This window comes from Monodon monoceros, unplaced genomic scaffold, assembly GCF_005190385.1.
Source record: "Monodon monoceros isolate NGI ecotype Baffin Bay Population unplaced genomic scaffold, NGI_Narwhal_1 Super_Scaffold_1, whole genome shotgun sequence".
NCBI classification, from domain to species: domain Eukaryota; kingdom Metazoa; phylum Chordata; class Mammalia; order Artiodactyla; family Monodontidae; genus Monodon; species Monodon monoceros.
Window position 1 is genome coordinate 5,010,987 of NW_021703765.1, and position 21,556 is coordinate 5,032,542.

Below are 21,556 nucleotides of genomic sequence, written 5' to 3' on the forward strand. Positions count from 1 at the left end.
GATCTTAAAGGATTCTGATTGACACCCCTTGATAGCATAGGGTGTACTAAATGCTCAAGTAAAGTGAAAGCCCCTTCGACAGACATTCTACCTTCTTCCTGAAATCCCACTCCTCTACTTTCTAAACTGTTTGTATTTATTGACTTTCTGGACATGATTTACCTTATTAAACATGCCATTTAAACTTACACTATTTTCTTTTGAATATTGTAAGTTTAAGCTTCTCAGAACAATAATCTATCACAAAGAGGAGTTTTATATAATTCTTGGTTGTGACTTTCATTGCAGTACTCAGTTAGATCATTTAATACACTATTGAGAAATATGTTAGGAAAAATATAAGGTAATTTATAATTGTCCTTAGGTGTTATTTCAATGGGTCAAATCTGATACTAATTAAACAATACATAGAGTTTCTGTTATCTATGCTATTAATATAATCTATTAATAATATCTTAAAAATTAAATTTGTGGTAAGAACTCCTGAACGGGTAATAAAATTCAATCTGGTTATACCAAAGACACCATTTATCCTCTCTTTTTAATTTGTAATTACATTCTCTTCTCCACAAAACCCTACTATCACCACCATCAACATGGTGTCATAGAATAAGATACTAAACATTATCCTATATATAGGTAGGTAGCTAACAGACATCTGTCATTATTTCTCATTTCTTGCCAAATAGACTGGCTTGAAATTAACTTTTAAAAACCAGTCATATTTCTTACCTAGTAAACCAAAAGTTTAGTCTATGATTAACAACCTTATAACATATGTCAACTTATTTAAAGATTCAGGAGCTAGGATTACTTACAAAAATGAAAAAGAAAGGTAAAGATTTTATTGAATTTATCAGGAAACTACATTATTTAAATATATTTTATTTAATTAAGCTTTTAAAAAATAACTGTGATCCTTATTTGTAATATTTACTTTGATATTTTTTGGTCCTTAATTGCCCCATTAGCCTTTGCTGGAGCAAGCTGAAAGTGTTTTGGATTGGTTTTGACCTTAGGTTCTCACGTTTTAAAAGAAATGTCAACAATTTCCCTGCTTCACTATTAAAACACATAGCTTTTTGCTTAAAGAACTGTGTATGGGAGGAAAGAACCTATATGGGAGGAAACTGATGAAGATAAATAGAAACTTCTTTGTTTCTAATTCTCATTATTCAGGACATATATGCATCATACTACTTACCGTGCTATATTGATGATTCTCTGTAACTGAACTGTCATTCCCCATTGGAATATGGGCGACAGAAAGGCAAGGCTGCATTTCACTTTGTCTTTGTATTATCAGCACGGAAGAGGCACTCAGTAACTAATGAATTAATTAATAAATAAATGGATTCACTAGACTTTTTGTTTAGGGAAAGAACATATATAAATGATCACTCAGCCAGAGACACACTTTTAAAGGGGTCAGAAAGATTGGATAACAAACAAAAATCAGGAGACAATGAAGTAGATGAAACAATTTTCCTCAATGTGATTACTGTACATCGTCAGAGTAATTATTGTTCACCAGGAGAATTGAATGCAAGTCACCAAATCATTTAGATGCCACCTTTATTGAAGAAAACTTGCCGAACCTTATAAAGTTGCTCTAAATTTTCAAATGTGAACCTTTAAGTGAATCTGTATCAATAAGATTTATAATTATACATTTATTGTAAATAACGTGCTAGTTTTAATGGTTGCTTGGCCATTTATCCCTAAGCATTTTTGAAATTTTCATACATGTTAGTCGGATATGTTTTATTCAGTGGAATCTGACTAACTTGCTTTTTTAGTGTACATGTGAAATTAAAGATACTTACTGTAGCCACTGACTTCAACCTTCTCTCACCCTAGCAAACACCAAGTGGATGTAGATTTGTCCCCTGAGCCCCATGCATGTTCCAGCAGTACATCACTGCTCTGCTGATCTCACTAATAGAACAAACAAATCCATTTTTCATGAGAAGTAGGTGTGTAGCTTCTTCAGTGATTACACATAAAAATCAAGTGTGTGTTTGTGAGGAGTATTTTCTAGAGAGCAGCAGACTGTGTAGACACTGGACAATTTGAGGAAATCATGAAGTTTTTAAATGATCTCAAAATAGTGAAGTTCAGCACTTATTGAAATTGCAGTCTGTGATTTGAGTGAAAGTGTTGATTTAAAAAGAATAGGGAATTCTGTGTACACTTTAGAGACAGAAACCATCTATAAATCCCTCATAGCCTCAAGGACTTAATACAGGATCAATATGCCCAGCTGATTCCACATTTAGAATCTGATCATGTAACATGTTTTCTATCCATATTTTCTTCTTAAGTTTTTGCCTTCACTTTATTTATCCTACTCAATTGTACCACTCATCCCTGTGTATTTAACTGGGATATTGTATGTAATCTAAAAATAGAAAGAATTTAGCTTAAATTAAATTGAATAAATCCTGGTACATACCATCTCTGACTCTTACGCTTGCCTTTTTATGACTTTTCTATAACAAAGATTCTGGGGTATTATATAAGTGAACTTAATGTACTTTAAACCTCTAGTTAACCTTGTGGGTAGGGTAATGTTCATATTTTCATATGATTAAATATACAAAATTATCAATTCAAATTTAGCCTGGTCCTTCATTTATTATTTTTAGTTTTTAAGCTCTATTCCCTTACTGATGACCGCTATGAGCAATTCAATCTACTTGTTTTCTTAATCCTTGGAATGCTTGTTTCTAATTTAATCCTTCTGATTATATTGCATTTTTGTTTGTAGATGTACTTAAAGAGTCAACAGAAATTGACTCTTTTATATTTAGATCACTGATAGGTTTTGTGGAGAGTCTAAATTTAAGTAGATAGGCATTAAACACTTATTGCATTATCAGGCAAATAGACAAGTTAGACGCTATAGGATACTGTCATTGTCACTTGATATAAGTTGCACAAAGTAAAAGTGTTGTAAAAGAAGAATGGTTGACAACTAAGACCCGATGCAGCCAAACGTATATAAATAAATAAATACAAGAAATAAATTATATGATTATTATTATTATTTTTTGCCGTACGCTGGCCTCTCACTGTTGTGGCCTCTCCCGTTGCGGAGCACAGGGTGCAGACGCGCAAGCTCAGCGGCCATGGCTCACGGGCCCAGCCGCTCCGCGGCATGTGGGATCCTCCCGGACCGGGGCAGGAACCCGTGTCCCCTGCATCGGCAGGCGGACTCTCAACCACTGCGCCACCGGGGAAGCCCAGAAAATGTAATCTTTAATGAAGATTTCACAGAAGAAATAGTAGTAGTAGAAGGAGTGGTGGATATTTATTGAGGATTTTACTACTAGCATTGCTTTGAGGAGTTCACACTCATCAATATGTAATACTCACAATGTCATTATAAGGTGCATACATTTTGCAGATGAGAAAATTGATGCCCAGAAAGTTTAAGTGACTGTCCCAAGGGAAACAATAAAAAATTTAAAAATCATATAAAAACAAACAAATAAATCTCATTAGTATATCTCTTCTCTTAAAAAATCATCATCTTTCCATGGAAGTTCCTGCTCTGCCTTTTTTATTCAATTTTTTTTTGCATTGGAGTTTTCTACCAACATATGAAGAAACTGATTTAAATTGATAAGTCCAGATTTACATGTTCCTAAAATTATTTTAAATTATTCTGTAAATTTTAGTCTATCTTGTACAGGATTTGTAAAGTATTTGACAATGGTTCTAAGCTCAGGATGGGATCAGAGCTTACAACGAAAATTAAGAGTGTTCTCATATTCTTAAGAGGATTTAATTTTATGAGAGAATGTAGATTTAGAGGATTTTGCCTTTGCAGACCATTGTATACTGTTTTCGAAAATTTACTTTCTATTTTAAGAATTCTCTCAAATGAACAATTTTGTTCATAATCAAAGTTAACAAAGAGGCAGATTGTCATCTGAATTGGAGTTATAGTGTAAATATATGTAAAGGGCAAGAGTCTGGGACAGAAGAGTCATGGAATTTGGGTTAGACTGAGAAAAACTCATGAGTCTGGCAATGATCAGTTGAAAGTTTTGCTTTTGCACTTGTGTCTTGGGTCCCCAGGCTTATGTCTGTGCTTCCTGGCAAAATGAAAGATGTATCTCCCCGAGCCAGACTCTCGTGAACAAAATACAACACTAAAACAGCTTGCATAGAGTGTTAATGATTGGCTTGAAATACAATTTGTGAAAAGGACACTAGTCCAAGGAGAAACTTTGTGAATACCTCAGGTCCCAAGGCAAAATCAAGGAACAGATTTATCAAGTCCTGTGCCCATCCCTCTTTCTTATGAAAACCCTTCGTAGGGTTCCAAAATCATGCTGAGGATCAATAGATACAAATAGCGGACAGGTTTCTACTGAGAATTAAAGCTTTGCAATCTGATCTGATAATCAAAGGATTGCTAAAAGGGCTTTTCTTTTTTGGAGACAAACTAAACACAGCATTTGAGAGGCTGATGCACAGACACAACGTCTGACTCTCTTCACCAAGACAGAGACCTCCAGCTGAAGCTCTAGGGGCCTCAGGGGAACACGCTATTTACAAGTTTCAAAGGGGTCTTGAGTAGGCATTGGTGAAACCACCAGATTGCTGAACTCTCAAAAATATCACTAAGAAATCTGTTAATAAATCAAAGCTGAGTATATTAGAACTTACTCTTTTTAACAAGAATACCATCTTGACAATTTTAACAGTGTTGCAGGTGGGAAGAATGAGAGTTTTAAGGCATTTCTATCAGACAAGGAACTAATTAGAATTTGGCGAATTCATGACACATAGTTTAGGATTGGTGGAAACTGCTAAACAAGGGTCCTGAAGCTGATCTTGATAACAGAATTGTTTGGCCAAGTTGGTGGACTACACTGTCTTTGACAAATGGATTGGTACGATTTCCTGAAGCAAACAGTAAAGTTATTTATTGGTTTCCAGTCTTATCTTTCCCAGGTAAAGTTTTCTTGTAACAAGCAATTAGGTCAGGTTGCCACTGGTCATCGACCTCTTATCTAAGTCATGTAGAGACATGCACAGCCTCAACTGTCAACATGAAAATAGTATCATTCTCTCATGCAAGTGTTCCAGTTTAATATTCTGAATCTTCCAACCTCATTTTCCTTTATGCTTCCATCTTCTATCTTTTTCTGACCACCTACCTTCCTGGCTCTCTTGTTTATTCATTGACTTCACCATTTCACGTAACAGAACCTTATAAAGTCTTTAGCTTTTAAAATTCCTCACCCTCCTGCCTATACTTTCCCTTTATTTGCTTAATCCTTTATCCGCCAGATAGCAGCCCTCTAAATCCAGTCTCTTCTTTGTCAAGCTGTTCTCTGTTCATCAGATATATCCCAAGTTTTTAAAGTGATTGGCAAACTCACGAAGTATAAACAGCAATATAACTTCAAACTATATATAATTTAAGAAATAGTCATTTAAAATATTATTAGACCAATAAAAGGTAAAGTAATGAAAAGTGTTAAAATATGAATGTTCATAGGCCAAATTACATAACATTAAATTATAGCATTAAAAATCAAGTTATAGTATGGAAAGTTTACATACCAGGGCTCCATATATATCAGATACAATAGACGAAATGCAAGTCTGGCAAAAAAGGCTTTAAATTATTAACATACCATAGGTTACATTAACCAATCAATAATAGCAAAAGAAAAAAATATATACAACTTAAAGTTTCCATGAAATATTTTAAAAATTGATGGTGTATTCACCTCTAAGTTTACTTCTAAATTTTCACTAAATAGATTGTGTAATTTGTATTTTCTGACACAATGTAATATAAGTAAAACTTAATATCAGACGTATAAAATGGTTTAAATACCTCTGATTGAAATTGTGGTTTAGAGAAAAAATAAAAAGCATTAAAATTGTATAGAGAAACAAGAACACCATTGTAGTCATTAGATAAATGCTATAAATTCTTTGGAACGTCTCATTTCAATTTGGGTGAGCATGTGACTAATTCAATCCGTGAATCACGGTAGAAATGATGTTATAGAATGTCTGAGACTAATTCATCAAGGGCAATGCAGTTCCCACCTTTTTCTCCCAGGGAGCTCACCAGGGAAAGCCTGTGGTCACGTACAAAGTTAGATATTCTGAGATGGCCGGGCTGGAAAGGACCTGTATATGTCGTGCCTAAGAAGCAGACACCAAGATAGGAGTAGATGGACCTGAGGTGTTTTGGATAAAGGAGGAAGCAGTGAGAGTAGGCAGGGAATGTCTTCTGATAGCAGTGCAGGTCTTCCAGTTGTCAACAGAGGGAAGGAAGGAAGGACTGAGTACATACAGCCTTGGACCACCTTGAAGCTCTGAGAATGGCTCATGTAAGTGTCAGATCTGTAGAGGCACATAGACCCATAGAGAAATCCTATGCAGGTATTTACAGTCATTAGAGGATCTATAGAAGATACAGAGTTAGGATTCATGCCCACTGCAACCAGTTCTACGAGTGGTAAAGAGTTGATATCTGTATTACCTAAACAATTTTCCTGTACAGGTCTCACTTAGCAATAAAGAATATCAATGTTTTTGTTACTGACTCTGCAGTGGCCATGAATTGAACTGGTTGTTTTAAATAATCAATATAATGTAAACACTATAAAAATACATTGAGATTGGATTGTGAGAACATGTATTAAAATGTTAATAGCGTTTTGCTTCTGTGTGGAATTCATGTTTTTGAATAATCTACAGCTTTGCAAGTGTGAAAGGTCATGCCACCAATTCTATTGTTTCACAGATCAGGAGGTATTGTGTTAACTCTTTCAATTGGTAGCTTTAGCTGAAATTTAAATTGACTTTCCAAAACTGGTCAAGGAAACTAACATGAACCTCTTCTAAAAGAAGTGAGAGAATTGAGGGATAAACACAATTCACATGGTGAAATGTTTCCAAAAGTGTCCAAAGTAATAGCAACTACTTTGGGGCTAGTATGCCTATAAAGAGACCTTTCCTATCTCAACTTATTGTCGTGAAAGAGTTAATGAACCACCAAAACAGTAAACAATTTACTATGTTTTTGGTTGGTTTCAGCCTATTAAGTGTGATATAAATTAAAACTGCTGTTTCTCATTTTCTATAGTCAAGCAAATGTATTACGTGCCACCACAAATAGGAAAGACACTTAGGCGCTTGCCTCAACAGCAATTCCTTTCTTAAGGAACAATGATAAATGTTCCTTCCTTAGAATGAGAATAGGCAATTACTTGACTACAAGCCATACAATCTAGTATTATTAATTATGTAGAGAATTTCATGATTTAATGAAATTTAGATAGCCTTGCGGGAAGCAATGTGATTTTATAATACACTGACAATTAGCTAAGAATGTATCATGTATATTTTATCCATATTTCTAGGCATCAGCCTCTGAAACATTGGAATCATAAAGAATGAAAATATATATCAATCATTTTTGAACACTAAATATGTCTTCTTTAAAAAATAGGAAACATTCTGTCAAAAAAGAGAAATTTTACAATAAAATTGATTTTACAGCAAGCCCAAAATATATAAAAGCGTTCTGTGTATGAGAAGTAAGTTGAACTACTTCAAGGAGGAAAATTCATTAGAAAATGGTTAGAAGTTAATAGTTGTTCCTTGCGACTAGATCTTTTGTTTTGGTTTTGGTTTTTTTTTTGGATTGCCATTGCACTTTGTGCTTTTCTTGTAGCACATACTAATTTATACCTTGTACAACAGTTATTTATTCTTATGCTTTGCCTCTTAAAAGAATATTTGCATTGAATAACATATGATATTTGCTTTGAAGAGACCTAAGTTAAAATTCTTAGCTGACATACTTGAAATCTTATTTCTCAGTTTTCTCATTTGAGAAATGGGGAAAGTGAAAACCTGTAGAGTTTTTCTTGTTATAAAGATAATTTAGGTAAAACACAAGAAGTACAAGAAGCACCCAATGACAATTACTTTACCAGAGTGAAAGCTACTCTATTTTTCTTTATATTTAATATCAATAGAATCTGTAAGAATGCCTATTACATAGCAGGTTTATTAATCCTTGGCCAGAAGAATCTATAAATAAATTAATGACAATATAATTTGAAAGTTAATGTATGTCATTTATGTACAATTTATTAAAATAGTGATATATGAAATAAACATAGAGATATGGTTTAGCCTTTGTCTTTAAGAAATGATGATAATGTATTATTAGGCTTAGGCTTAGCTGTAAATAATAGAAAATAAAAACAAAACAGAAGTGGCTTATATAATGTAGAAGCTTATTTCTGTTTACAAAGAATTTCAGTTAGGTGATCCAGTGTTGGTACAGCACGCCATGGTGTCAAAGACTCAGCCTCTCCATCTTTGCTAATTTCTGTACCGACCTCTATTCCCAATATCTCTTCATGGCCCAAGATGGCTGCTCTAGATCCAGCCATTACATCTACACATTAACCAACAGAAAGTAAAAAAGGAGTGCAGAAATACACATACCTTTACTTGTGGCATGATCTTATGACTTATAGGACACAACTGTTGAAATTCCATTGGCTAGAATTTAGTTACATGCCCACAGTTCACTAAAAGGAAGGTTGGTAAATATTGCCTTCCTCTTAAGCATGACATGCTCAGCTCAAATCAGAATTCTGTTACCCAATGGAATGGAAAATGAATATTGGGGGACATTAAGCAGTCATTGAAATATATGCATATGTAATTATTGTATCACAATCTACATAATGCATTTTTTTTTATTGACTAGAGGAATCACAGTGACAAAGATTAGCAGTGCCTATTTTTATAGAAAGAGATGATGATGTCCCATAGCCTTTGGATTTTCAGGTCTCCTTGATAATGCAACATTAATTTAGGGATAGTTCCAGGAGTTTATACTGGTTGGAAATATTTCCATTGTAAGTAACAGAAATGCAACATTCTCCTAGGTACTGTATGCTCTGTACTTTTCACTTGTAGACCATACCACTATCTGAAGTTATTTTTATCTTTAATTTGCTTATTTAAAAAAATTTTACGGTCCCATCCTCTAAGATGTAAACTCCATGAGGGCAGAGAAATTGTCACTCACACTTAATTCTATATGCCCCACATCTGCAAGACTTCCTGAAAAATAATAGCACCTACATATTTGTCAAGTGAGTTGCACTTCAATTATTTTTACAAGGCTTTCTTCCCAACTAGACTATGAGTGTTCTAATTTCAGAGGCTCTGTTTACTTACCTATTCTCCCACTCTGCTCCTAACAAAGTTCCAGGTACTCAGAAGTGGGAGTAGGAGGGAACAGGCAAACCAATAGGATGGATGAATGTGAGGAGGACTTGAAAGAAGAAGTATTTTAGAAATTTAACAGTTACTATGTCTTTGGATTCTTTAAATAGAGTCCTTCAAAAATCCTTTGTGGCCAAAATTCTTTCCTGTACTATGCACAATTTCTCTTCCTTGAACAAGATTGAGTTAAAACTCGATGACTTGTCTTAAGACTGCAAATAATCAGTTTGCTTATTACAGACTTATCAGGGTATTATCAGACTTATCAGGATAGTCTGTTTAATTCTCCTGTTTTTCATAATGCCAGTGAACTACAGTTCAAGATATTACACCAACACACGCACAAAGATTGTATTATAAACTTTCTATTAGGTAATACATACTGATAAAAATAAACATTATCAGCTTTTTATACTTCTACTTTTTAAATCAATGCTTTAGCATTATCTTCAATTTCGTCATATGATATCATATTAAAAGCTTTAGATCATTATTCTATTCATATACTTTCAAATTCCTAACACTACTTAATAAAGAAAATTACTCATATTTTGACACTTTCTTGTTTAATACTGGTTTCCTTCTACTAAGACATCATTAGATTTTCAGAAAGTATAACCTGAGTTCCTCTAAGCTGTCTCAGTAATCTAGACTTCTATTTTCCCATCTTTCGTTGAATGAGCACAGGTTCTGTGGCCAGACGGCCTGGGTTCAATGTCATCTTTTCCATTTCTTAGCCATTTCACCATGAGTTAGTTTCTCAACACCTCAGTGTCCTTACTTGCAAAAATGTGTATCATTAGGATAATTAAATAATAAGCTTGTAATAAGGATTAAAGGCATATGAAGGGCTGATCAAAGAATGTAGTACAAAGTAAGTGCTCAATAAATATTGCTTTTAATATTGTGTAATTATATACCTCTTCTGACATCTTAGAAGAAATTGTTGGAAGAACACAGTGTATAAATGGGCATAAAAGTGCTAAAATATCAAAGTGATGGCATCAAAGTTATAACATTAAAGTAAATGTGGGTACATAAGATTTGCATCACGCATGCAAGGACCACATCTCTTTACACGGCTACATTCATCTTAATAATCCAACAATGTTAATGTGGCACTGATTACAATTAAAATATAAAAGTATATTTATATACTTTTAAGACAGAGCTAATGCAGTCATTAGCTCTGGTGAGCTAATAACAGAGCTAATGCAGTTATTCTAAGAGTCTGTTTCTATTATTAGGCAGTGAAAAGATAATAAAATATTCAGAGTGAAGAGGGAGAAAAAAGGTCAGTATAAATAAAACTGATCCCCAATAAAAGGAGTTTCTTCTTTTTTACTGTTTCCACCCCACCCTCTCTGGCTCCATAGTTTTTGTTTTGATTTGCTTTTTTAGTGCTGTTTAGACCCAGATTTTCACAAAAGAGCTGTGTTTTTTTTTTTTAACAAGCAAATATAATTATATAATTTTTAATATTTATACTTTACTCACAATCAGCTACTTCTTTCTATGAAAAGAAACAAACACGGCTTCATTTTCCAAAAGCTCTTTTTTTCAATATAAACAACATAGTATCACCCATATTTTTATAATATGGCTAATGTTGACATTAAAACAATAAGATATTCCTTTCAAATTTAAATATTTGACCTGAATTTTTCAAGAAATAACCAAATCATTAATAGCTACATTATTTAAAAAAGGTTATTCAAATATCTATCTTTTATTTTAAACACTGATTTAGACATCTTTTAAAAAATATTTTAGCTTTTCAGGGAAAGGTGCAGAATTCAGCTTAACTGCAGAGGTATTCTAAAAAAAATATTTCAGAAAATAATTTGGAAGTGAATTAAACTAATCTTGTATAGCTTGAACTCCATGCTAGAAGATTTTCTTACAAGAGAAATGATTCTTTCTGTCCTATGCCCTCTTATTTTACATTTCCATTTGGAATATCTAGGACCATACAAATTTAACTTCTAATAAACTGGTTAATTCTCACAAAATATTACCTTTGTGTATATAGCAAGCACTCTGAATGAGATTTTCTAAATAAATGAGACAACACAGTATGTAATTTAAGATGGGAACATTTAAAGGCTTAGTGTACCATATGGATTTAAAATTTCTTCCATGTAGAACACGATAATTTGTGCTCTATTTTCTGCCTGTCCTTTTATTGTACATACCTCAAAGTAGTTCCTTATGTCTATGTGCTTTATCATTTTTTTAATTGACGTATGGTTGATTTACACTGTTGTGTTAGTTTCAGGTGCACACAAAGATCTTCTCTTGTGCCTTCTTCTAAAAATATTATAGTTCTACATTTTACATTCAGATATATTCTCCATTTAGGTCAAAGTTCTTTCTAGATTTTTTTGCATATGGATAGCCAGTTGTTTCAATGCCATTTATTGAAGGACTATATTCTTTTTCCATTTAAAAATATTGCATATATCTGCCTTTGTCAAAAAGACAAAACTGTAATTATGGAGACTGTTTGGCAGCGTTTGAGGCAGGCTGGAAAATTTGGTTTGAAGTTTGAGATTTGAGACAGGTCGTGTATAAAATTTAGGATATGGATGGCGGACATGTAATCCAACCAAAGCCTGGATTTTAAATAGACACATTAATAGTATCACATATCATTCACTTAACACTGTTAACATAGGCATAGCATGAAAGCACAAGATCCAGTGGAAAAGTGTTGATATGGGAGTCTTATTAAGATAAAGACACATAGAGGGGGAAGAATAAATTAGGAGTTTGGGATTAACAGATACACAGTACTATATACAAAATAACCAGCAAGGACTTATTATATACCACAGGGAACTATATTCAATATTTTTAATAACCTAAAATAGAAAAGAATCTGAAAAAGAATGTATATATATAAAACTGAATCACTGATCTGTCCTATTTGTGTGGGCCTATTTCTGGACTTCATATTCTCCTCTGCATGTTGTTCTCTTTACCAATATGCTCTCTTGATTACCGTAGCTTAAAAAACTGCTTTATTGAGGTATAATTGATATGTCAAAAAACTGAACATATTTACTGTTTATATTATTTGATGAGTTTAAAGATATGCATATACCCAGTAAACCATCACCACAATCAAAGTAGTAAACACACATCCCTTGCAAAATTTTCCTCCTGCCCGTGTGTGTGTGTGTGTGTGTGTGTGTTTGTGTTGGTTGGTTGGTCTTGGTAAGAACACAACTTGAGATCTAACCTCTTAACACGTTTTCAAGTATACAACTCAATATTGTTAACTTTAGGCTCAAGGTTGTACAGCAGACCTCTAGAATTTATTCATTTTTTATAACTGAAACTATACCCATTGAACAACTCCCCATTTGTCCCTGTCCCCAGCCCCTGGCAACACCATTCTCTTGTTTCTTTTATTTCATTTTTTACTTATTTTAAAAATTTATTTATTTTATTTATTTATTTTTGACTGCGTTGGGTCTTTGTTGCTGTGCGCGGGCTTTCTCTAGTTGCGGCGAGCGGGGGCTACTCTTTGTTGCGGTGCGCATGCTTCTCACTGCGGTGGCCTCTCTTGTTGTGGAGCACAGGCTCTAGGCACACGGGCTTCAGTAGTTGTGGCTGATGGGTTCTAGAGCACAGGCTCGGTAGTTGTGGCACACGGGCTTAGTTGCTCCGCGGCATGTGGGATCTTCCCGGACCAGGGCTCGAAACGGTGTTCCTTGCATCGGCAGGTGGATTCTTAACCATTGCGCCGCCAGGGAATTCTCCGTTTCTTTTAGCTTGACTACTTTAGACACCTCTTATAAGTGGAATCATGCAGCATTTGTCCTTCTGTGCCTGGCTTATTTAATTTGGCACAATGTCCTCCAGATTCATCCATGCTGTTGAATACGGTAGGGTTTCCTTCTTTTTTAAAGCTGAGAGTAGTATTCCACTGCATGTTTATACCATATTTTCTTCATTCATTCATCTGTCCACAGACACCTTGTTTCCATATCTTGGCTACTGTGAATAATGCTGCAACAAACATAGGTGTACAGATATCTCTTTGAGATCCTGAAAACAAGCCATACACCTGATAAGCAGTTAATATCTAAAATATATAAGGAACTCCTACAATTCAATTACATATCTATGCTATATATTATTTACAAATATATTACAAATATATATATAATATATATTACAAATATATGCATAATGTAATATTCAAAATGGGCAAAATACTTGAATAGACGTTTCTCCAAAGAAGACATACATGGCCAACAAGTATGTAAAAAGATGCTCAACATCGCTAATCACCAGGAAAATGCAAATTCAAATCACAATGGTATATCACCTCACATCTGCAAGAATAATTATAAGATAAAAGACAACAAGTGTTGGTAGGATGCCAAGAAAAGGGAACCCTTGTGTACTTATGTTGATGGGAATGTAAACTGATGCAGCCCCTATTGAAAACAGTATGGAGGTTCCTCAAAAAATTAAAAATAGAGCTACCATCTGATCCAGCATTTCCACTTCTGAGCACATGTTAGTCTTTTCTATGGGGAAGATTTCATTTCAAATATGAGGAGGAACACAGACCCAACCTCTCCCACTGAGCAAAGAGAAAGCAAAGCAAACCCTCTGATCTGCAGTTGCCGTTTGTGCCCTACTTCCTCCGTGTCTTTGCTCCAGGAGTCTGTTACTAGCCTCAGTATCTGACAGCCGGGCTTCCCGCCTGTCTTAGCTACGGTTTCTTAGCAATGCCTGGATTTGTTTAATTACTTAGCACGTGCTTCTGTGAGCTCCTAAAGTATCTTCGACACTTTATCCCACGTATGTTTGCCCCACTCCAGGCCTACAAAGCATCTTCGGCTTGGGAAGAGGCTGCTGACTACTGCACAAACATGTTTTCCTTTGAACATGTGTGTCTTGAAGCCCTCCCGTCTGTGGGTGTTGCATATTTCATTTCAGCCTTGTGAGCGCAGGCAGAATGGGTGCTGGTACAGAGACTCCAGGGCCCTCCACGTGGAACTCCAACACTGTCCAAGACAGAGCCTCTCAAGACAGGAAATTCTGTGATCTAGAGCAACTGACTGAATTAAGGTCTCGAAGCCTCACTGGCCTTCTTCTGTGAAATATTCTGTACATTATTGTGCTATCATGCAAACAAAGTAAAACAAGGATTATGAAGGACTTAGCACAGTAGTTGCTATATATTTATCACTCAGCAAGTATTATTTGATGACATCAATGATATTAATTGTATCCTGAGAAGCAAAAGAGACCACGAGACTTCAAGGTGATAAAAGAAATATCCAGCAATCCCTAAACAAGACTCTTTCAAAAATCAAGTCGTTAGACCCTGGAAAATTACCTAAACCTGAAACCCTTTCATCTTAGACCCTAAGTTTTATAATTACTATTTTTTGTTCCTCTTTTGTCTTTTTGTTCCTTCCTCATTTCTCAATCACTGGTAGTCAGATTTACTAGTTTAGTTTTGCAGAAAGAGAGGAAATATGACAGTCCCTCAGAAAAACCTAGAAACTTTCTATTATACCTAGCCCACGTTTTCTCATGAATTTCTTGACTACCAGGCTGGAAACTTTCACAAACAAAACAATCCAGTAACATGGAATATTCTCATTTCAAATATCTTAATACTTTACGCTTCTCTACATGAGTCATTCACTGGTAACAAGTGAGGAAATTAGGAAATTGTGTCAATTCTTTATCTTTTATTCTTTATTTGTAATTATATAAACTGTGTTTAGTTCTTACTGCAGTCTAGTAACCATCGCTAGTCCTATTACCCATTGCCCTTTCTTTGCTTCGACATGCGATTACTTCTCCCCATCCTCATTCTCAGCCACCTATGATCCAACTTCCTACTGCACTGAGAAGAGGAAGTAATCAGAGGGGTATCCCCACAGATTCCACTCCACCTCTTGCCATCTCCAAGCTCTGAAGGGAATCCTCTCTAAAGCCGGGTACCTACTGAGCATTGGTGCCAGGTCTTCTAAACTACTCAGAGCACTGCTCCAGGGAACAACTCTGTCCCTCCTATTTCTACTTTTCTCTTTCTAAAGGAACTTTCCAAAAACATGTTTCTCCTCTCTATCTATATGTATGTATGTATGTATGTATGTATCTATCTATCTATCTATCTACCAACCTACCTACCTACATACCTATCTATATTTGGACCCTATTTTTTTCTAGTATTGCCCTAGTTGTCTTTATAGAAAAATGCCTTAAAAGAGTCCTTTGTATTTGCTATCTCCAGTTTCTCTCCTCCTGTTAAACCCACCAATCACATTTATGTCTCTCCCACTCAGATGAAAGAGGTCTTATCAAGGCCCCCAGGGATCCCATATAGCTAAGACTTTCCCCCCCTTGCATTTTCTTGGCAACTGGGTCAAACATCAGTTGACCATAAATGTAAGGGTTTATTTGTGGAATCTTAAACCTATTCCATTGGTCAATATAACCCCACGGTCTTGATTCCTGTAGCTTTGTATGCAGTTTTGAAATAGGGTAGTATAAGTTTCCTGGCTTTGTTCTTTTAGGAGAGATTGTTTTGTCCATTCTGGATCTCTCATGTTTTCATATGAATTTAAAGATCAGTTTGTCAATGTCTGCAAGCAAAGCCATTTGAAATTGTGATAGTAGTTTTGTTGAATATGTAGATTAATTTGGTTAGTATGGTCATTTTCACCCGATCAACATCACGTTTTGCAGTTTCTAGTATTTCTTTTTCTTTTTTAAAATAAATTTATTTATTTATTTTTGGCTGCGTTGGGTCTTCATTGCTGCACGCGGGTTTTCTCTAGTTGTGGCGAGCGGGGCCTACTCTTTGTTGCAGTGCGCAGGCTTCTCATTGCGGTGGCTTTCTTTGCCGAGCACGGGCTCCAGGTGCATGGGCTTCAGTAGTTGTGGTGCATGGGCTCAGTAGTTGTGGCTTGCGGGCTCTAGAGCGCAGGCTCAGTAGTTGTGGCCCACAGGCTTAGTTGCTCCACGGCATGTGGGATCTTCCCGGACCAGGGCTCGAACCCGTGTTCCTTGCATTGGCAGGCAGATTCTTAACCACTGTGCCACCAGGGAAGCCCTCTAGTATTTCTTAAAACAAAGAACTTTCAATCAATGCCACAAAAATAGTTAATATTCAAATGAGTCCTGCATCTTCATTTTTGCAAAGGAAAAAAGTCCTCTTGCATCATACCAAGAAAAATAACAACAGATTCTTCAGAGACAAACCCCGAATCAAACTTCAAAACACAACATGGTGCTAAATAAAATGCTCATCTGCTCAGGCCACATTACCCCAAATAGGTCAAGTGACTTCACAGTTTTTCTGTTTCCACAAGAAAAATGGTTGTGTGTGTGATTCCCAGTAATTTAGAGTGCTTTCAGTCAGTTTTCTTATAAAAGAAACTTCTTTTTCCCAAAACTAAAATTGGATCATGTACTTCTGGTAAGTTATGCAGGCTATAGTTGATATCTTTCAAATGTCTACTCTCCCAGGACACAAAGTTTTGGTTTTATTTTCAAATATACAAATATAATAAATGCCACAAAGTATGTATAAAGTATTTTGCCACATAAATACTGCATGCCACATAGAACAGATATCGAATATAGTTGAGGAAGCTCGTGATAATCATTTCATGCCTCTTTTTCTTCTACACCACCAAAAGTAGAAGGTATATTCCTTTTAACTAGCTTGAGTCTTTTATGTAAAGGGAACCATAAAGGAAATTTAAACTAAAAGAAAATAACGGAGGTGAATTTGTTTATCTGTCTTCATTTTTCTCTCAAGAATGCCACAAGGCAGAATAACTCACTATTTGCATCAATGTTGCTTGAGGGAAAAACTTTGCTTAGGAATAATTTTGAGAGTGTTCCAATATGAAAACAGCTGCTTGTTTGAATGTCCAAAGTTTTTTGTTTTTTTTGTTTTTGTTTTCCATAAAGCAAAGCAGAACAGTCTTGGGCCTATAAAATTATCACAGCAGATGTCAAAATCCTCAGTAATTTCCCCATGAAGCATCTAATACAGATCAACATGGTTTCCCGGTGCACCTGCCAGGATGCATTAGGAACAAAATGTACCCCACAGCTACCTAAGCAGATCAACATGCTGTATGGAATTATTCGATAGAAACCAATTAAATTTTGTTAACTTTCAACCAAAGGTAATAATTTTCATTTTAGAATAGTCCACACGGAGCCATTTTTGAGAAAATAATTAAATACCAAGCCTAACTGCCTATTAAGGACATATTTTGTTTGTGATAATACAACCAAATTATCAGAGTTTAGATCTATCAGGGGATTCTTCTGAATTGTTTTAACAAGGCAGTTTTAACAAATTCATTAAGAACAGATGCTTGCTTCAGAGCAAACACTGAATAAATATATGGTGAATGACTGATTAACACAATGAATAAATGCACATCAATAGATGAAAAAATATATGAAGTCATTACATCACTTCTCTGGCCACAGAGTCAGATACCAATCAACAGAAGATTTGTGGTCTTCAATATCTTTACAATCCATGTTAACATTCTACTACTCTTGTTAAGTTTCTAAGATGTTTTATATTTAAGACAGAATGTTTAAAAGAAAGAAAGAAGAATTTTCCATACATTTTGAGAAGTGGTGATTAGAGAGCTGGGGCTCTGGAGTCACGTGGGTGTAGTTGAATCCTGATTCCACCACATAAGAGCTGTTTGTCTTTGGCCAAGTTAATCAACCTCTCTGAGCCTTAGGGTCATCAACCTTAAAATGAGAATAGCGTTAATATTTACCTTCAAAGTTGTCATTAGAACTAAATGAGATGATGCATGTCAATCACTTAGCATTGTGCCTTGCACAAGTTAGATGTCGAATTTAGACATTAATTTTAGCACACTTCTTATTGTTCTTTGCAGTGCTTTATTTTGGTAAATGTTTTGTCATCATGACAAATGTATTTTGTTTCAGAGGATAAATTTCAATTTCGCCGGTTGTGAACACTGGTTTAACATACTGTAAAAACTGAATAACTTTTTGAGATATGATATGTTAAAAATGTATTTTTTGGGCTTCCCTGGTGGCGCAGTGGTTGGGAGTCCGCCTGCCGATGCAGGGGACACGGGTTTGTGCCCTGGTCCGTGAAGTTCCCACATGCCGTGGAGCGGCTAGGCCCGTGAGCCGTGGTCACTGAGCCTGCGCGTCCAGAGCCTGTGCTCCGCAACGGGAGAGGCCACAACAGTGAGAGGCCCACGTACAGGAAAAAAAAAAAAAAAAAGTTTTTTTCTTCCCTTTTGCTTCAAACCATTGTCAAATTATTGTAAATTTAATTTGTTCCTGCCTATTTATCCATCTGGTATTTTATTTCTCTCACTTCCATTGTGTTGAACGAATGGTCATATTAAGCTAGGCTCTCAGGAATTATGCATGCGAATGTCTGACTTGCATTAGCAAAATGAGTGATTTTGATTCCATATTGCTTTTATAATAAAACCAAACAAAAACCCTAAAATTATTACAGATAACTACTTTGGGAAAAACAAATGCAATGTTTTATCAGAATTAAAATGATAAGTAAAAATGTTTTAATGGTTATTACAATACCACAAAGCCAACCAAATGTAAATGACTTAATAATAGAAACTATAATTAAGTCTATGTATTTCAGCTCTTTAATTATTATATATCTGATGGAGTAGCAAACCTGTGAGCATGTCTGCCTACGTACAAAGACTTAATGCTTGATTTTTTCCCCAAGTCTTTGCAGAATTATGCATTTTGCTAAAGTATTAAATTAAAAGATATAGACTCAAACATCAGTTACCCAAATGCTAAGGTCTGAATGTGTCTGTCTACTCCACATTAATATGTTGAAATCCTTACCCCGCAGGGAGATGATATTAGGCAGGGAGGCCTTTCAGAGGTGATTAGGTCATAGGGGTGGAGCCCCATAAATGGGATTAGTGCCCTTAGAAGAGATTCCAGAGAGCTTCCTCTCCTCCTCCCACCATGTGAGGACAGGACCAGGGAGGGGGCCCTCATCCAACCATGCTGGCACCCTGATCTCGGACTTCTAGCCTCCAAAACTGTGAGGGATAAATGTCTGTTGTTTATAAGTCCTCCTGTCTATGGTATTTTGTTACAGCAGCCCCAGTGGTCTAAGATACCAAATGTCAGAAAATTGACATGTTATGAATAGTCATATTGCCTTTCACTATTATGAGATTTTATATCTTGGAAATAGTCTTTTATATTTTTATTTATGTCTCACAACAATTCTTTTAGGTGTACAGGAATAATCATCCTGTCACTCTTTATCAGGAAGTTAAAGAGAAGGCTCTAAATTAATAGAAACTGCAAATCTACCTGATTTGTGAACCCATCTACCTGACTTTTACATTATATCACACTGCCTCTCCCATTAAGAAGAATTTAAAACTGCATATATTTGTTTTAAAGCCTTTTTATTAAAATGCATATAAAGTACATTACCTATACTTGCAAGGTACAACCACATAATTAGCCTATGGTTAATGTATGCATCATTGTGATTAGAACACTGGAGCAACAAAGCAACCATAAAGGAAATCTGAGATGTGTTTACCCCGACAGTTAAAGTAATAATAATCACTGCTCAACTGATAACATCAGAACTTTATAGACTGATCCATCCTCTAATTACAGAGGCTTAATTTCTAGTCTTATGCTAATTACCAAATCTTTATCTCTAGGCTTAATGGTTCCCTTAAAATCCACAAATATATATAGGTAAGAATCAAATTTCTGTCTGTGAATCACATAGGGACCCTATCTAAACATTTCCAAAACTGAAATCATTTTTATATCCTATTATCCAGAGCCTGATTTAGTTTTGTAGTACCTCAACTAATGGCAAGACCATACCACTCAAGTCAGAAACATTGGAGTCATCCTGGATGACATCTATGGGCCACATTCACACTTGAAATTATTCACATCTTCAGTAGGTTTTATCTCCAAAATCATTTTTTTCATCCATTTTCTTTTCCATCTCTTTGGCACTGCCTTAGTCCAGGCCCTCATCACTAGATTATAAAGTTTCTTAACTGCTTGGCTCTGACTGTGATGGGCAAACTTAAAGAAAAAACAGCAAGCCCAAATCCCTAGTCCTTGCTCAAGGCACACAGAGAAAACAACAACAATATTTACATGTTGGTGTTAAACAAACTGTCAATTCTAGAACACAGGTCAGATGGTAGATAATCAAAGCAAACATTGATCCCATGGGTTGCCATATCCGCATGTAAGTTCAAATCACAACTTTGCCTGGTCCCACGTGAATATAGGACACGTGTTTGGAAAGAGCAGGATCTGAGCATTGGAATGAACTGTGGCAATTTTAAGACGACTTGTCGTACCCCACACCCTGAAAGCACCAATGAGCCTTGTTTAAAGCTAAAACAGCTTGTAAATGATAGGGAAATTTCTAGGTCATCTCAGCCAACTCGGGATCCCCTCAGTCACGTCTGGGTCTTACAGTCCTCTGGGTTTGCACGTAAGGTCCCTGCAGTGGGGATGAAAACAGAGGAGAGCTGTCCTGTGACTACTAGATGAGGACAGGTGGTCATTGGGTGTCAGCTGCTTGAACTAATATCTGATCATGTGGACACGTGTATCCTATGGATATTGGGGTTCAACTTGCCAAATCAACATGCTTGTCCTTTCTTTCTAGTTCCTACAATAGGATTTTATCTTAAGTACATTTGCACCCTTCTTGGGTTACCAGGAAACATCTGACTGCTTTCCTGTGATAATTTATACCTAAGAGGACTCAGGTCCTTATGCCTACTGTGCAGGTGCATACACAGGTAATTTTACTATAGCTCCCTGTACTTGCTGAATAATGTAACAATATGTGAGTCATCTCATGGCTGGCAACCAGGTATGTGATTTTCTATAAATATATCTACATTTATATCATCTATATCTATATTTGTATCTCCTGATCTGTTACCTTGACTATTAAACCTTTAGACCTCTCTGAGGCCTGCAGCTATAGCCTTCCTTTAGGGATTAGCCAGAAGGCAGGTGGGGCTGAGAAAGCAAAGGGGAATTTCTCAAGAAAGCACCAAAGTCTAGGTCAGTGGGTGGTAAGCATTTTTTCAATGGCCTGCTAGTAAATATTTTTAGCTTTGCAGACCATATAGTCCCTGTCATAACTAAGGAAGCCATGGGCAACACGTAAAGGAATAAAAGTTTTCCAATAAAACTTTATTTACAA